Raw genomic sequence first — 2,866 nt, 5'->3', positions numbered from 1 at the left:
TAGTGAAAACCCCTTTTTGTTTTTTAGGGTTTCTCTGTAAAGCATTGGTCGTTTTCTTCTATGGGACCCCAACTGAACCTGTTGATTTGAATTTCTTGATTTTTGTCCAAGTAGATTTTGCTCGGGGAAATTGTTATAACCCAGAAGTTATTAGCACTACAAAATTCAGGGATGCAGGTGCAAATGACGTCTTAATGGTTTCATCTTGCTCTTTTTCCTTCTTCTCCATGTTTCTTATGTGCATGGTTAATCAGACTCGGGCTAATTTAATGGTTCTCATGAATTTGAAATATTGAGGCCTTAGAGAAAAGTTTCTTTAATTCGATGGCAACTTGGAATTAGTTTATGTGATTTCATTTAAATTATTTATGATTCTGTTCAAACTTGGGTTGTTTGTCCAATTGACACAGCACAACCCTTAAAATGCATGATGCGGGTTTGGCTATGAAAGCTGTGTGGGTTAATTTACAGAACAAAATTGTCTTGTTGTATTTCTGGTGTTAGCAAAATTGTCTTGTGGTGCTGATTTTTTGTTATGAGCTATTGCTCTTTTATGTATTTTATTGTTTTTTTTCTATCGCTTCAATGTTATCATGAGTTCTGTTGGCTGCATCAGGCTTGTGTAGTTGGCTTTTGGAGGTATTTAATTATAGACACATTATATAATGGTTCTTGTATTTCATGATTAATAAAGGTGATGATGCATTGAGAACCCACCAAATAAATCTATGGTGGGATCTTCTTCCCACATCCGTGTCCATATATACAATATATTGTCTTTCAATTGTTATTCAAATGTTCAATTAATAATTTTTCTATGGCTGTCATGATTTCTTTCCCAACCTTTTTAGATCTTTAGCAATGTGTTATGTGGTTGTCAATGTTTAGCAATGTGTTTCATTGTGTGAAAATTTTGTAGTTTGCAGAGCTTGACCTTCTATATCTTTCAAATCAACAAATTGATAGGTAGAGTTGCTAGGATTTTCTTTCTAGTGTGAGAAGTGCCTTAGTTCTAGATACCAGGAGATTTTTCCAGGCAAGGTCATATGTGAAACCAAGTTTAAAATCCTACAATGGTTTCATTATCTGCTAAAATGAGGGCAAAGAAAATGATTATTGCTTTGCCCCTTTTGTCATGAATTAGAGGTAGAAGCTGATTTCTCTAATCTTGTTCTCAACTGTCTTCCAAGTTTGTTTTCTGCTACTTCTTCCATTTTGTGTGACTCTTTTATTTGTATATACAGTCTGAATTTAATTTAAGTCTTTGGTTCTTGTTACCTGTGAAGGCTTTACAACTGATGGCCTCACTGCTATTGCTGCCAATTGTAGGTAAGATCAGTTTTCATTCCTTGTTTGTTGTTATTTTGATAGTTTATGGAATGTGATTTGCACTTATGGTTTTCTTATTCTTGGTTTAATTCTTCAGTTCAGTTTCTACTGTGTGGTGATAAACATGTTTGCAGCTTACGTACCAATCCCTGTGATCCTATTCCTTTTTTTTGCATTCACCTTTTGAGGATCTTTCAGTTGTACTGTCAATTACATCTGATTTCAAATCATAGAGGCCATTGGTTTAGTTGCTTTCCCGATAGCTGTACCTCTCTTGTGTCCTTGAATTTTGCAGCCATTTCAGTTACTCATTAAGTTCTTACCAATGGGTTGTGGTTTGATATGGCAAGAGATCTCAATTGCAGCAAATGTAGCCCAAAAGGAAATTGATAAGTACATCAAGATACCTGGAGAACCCTTCAGCTAAGTCGACCTATCAACAACAATTCCATATCGGTCCAAATGCTGAGGTTTTGCAGTCTCCTCCAGCTAAATACATCTACTTAGGTACTTTTGTTTCGGTCCAGAATTTGGTACTTGAACTGTTGGCTGGTTATACATTACTTAATTTGAGTCTTCTTTCGGCATGAGTCTTGATGTTATTTGGTTAGATGGTTGTTGAAGGAAAGACATATGACGTTGATTATGATTTTTTGTATATATGTTCTAGACTAGAATGAGATTTTTGGGAATTGTTTCTGCAAAGTGAAATTATTTCACCACTGCTAAGGTACAATTTTAATCGACCAATCATGTCTTACATTTACTCTCATATATTGTTCGACAATTCATTTTAGTACTTGTGATTCATATGAGTTAGTAGAGGACAGAGGTTTACATAGTAGCTGATGGAGTACTTTTCTGGAAATGCATAATGTACATTAAAGTCTTTGCATTGTCTACAGGACAAATGGGAAACTTAATTTGGTTCACACAGCACAAATCTCTTCTTAGCAAAGAAGGGGAGAGCTTGTTCCCCAATATATTATTCTTGGACAAGAGTATTGGCTGCCCATTCTTACTGGTGCCAACACCAGGCTAAGCAACATGGCAAGCACCAGGCTTGTCCCAAGGATCACATACAGTAGCTCAACTTGTAGACATGGAGTTCCAATGTACTCGGCATTGTATAATGTAGAAAAGAGCAAAAGTTGATAGATATAGAGAAAGAAGGCAAATGTACAAATGACCCTCCTAAATTAGTGTATGAATATTTGGGAAATAATTATGTTTGATATCAATTTACTGAATTCATTTAATATGTGGTGGGATTTGAATTAATTTGATTGTTATATATTTTGTAACAATTAGACATCAAGAATAAATGAAAAGCATTGTCCAACATGTTATAACACAACGTTAAAAGCTCAATATGTAGTCTCAAAGCACAGCATAATATTGACAATAGCCACAAAATAAAAACTGTCGTATGAGATTAATACAGATTACGGATGCTATCACAAAATAGTTGTGTGAATAACAGTCACACAACAGTTATAAAAAAAAAAAAAGACTTCTGAATTAGAATCATACAACG

The 2,866-nt window shown here is 34.7% G+C and overlaps 1 long non-coding RNA gene across 1 annotated transcript; it reads left to right on the top strand.

Annotated features, from left to right (window-relative positions):
• The first annotated feature begins 691 nt into the window (after positions 1 to 691).
• On the top strand, positions 692 to 2,590 carry LOC112167666. Its single transcript, XR_002923885.2, has 2 exons — positions 692 to 1,836; positions 2,235 to 2,590. It is a non-coding gene; the product is annotated as an uncharacterized LOC112167666 (long non-coding RNA).
• Positions 2,591 to 2,866: the final 276 nt, after the last annotated feature.

The sequence above is a fragment of the Rosa chinensis genome, chromosome 5, assembly GCF_002994745.2.
Source record: "Rosa chinensis cultivar Old Blush chromosome 5, RchiOBHm-V2, whole genome shotgun sequence".
Classification (NCBI taxonomy): domain Eukaryota; kingdom Viridiplantae; phylum Streptophyta; class Magnoliopsida; order Rosales; family Rosaceae; genus Rosa; species Rosa chinensis.
Note: the sequence above shows the minus strand (reverse complement) of the source record. Positions and strands in the feature narration are given on the sequence as shown.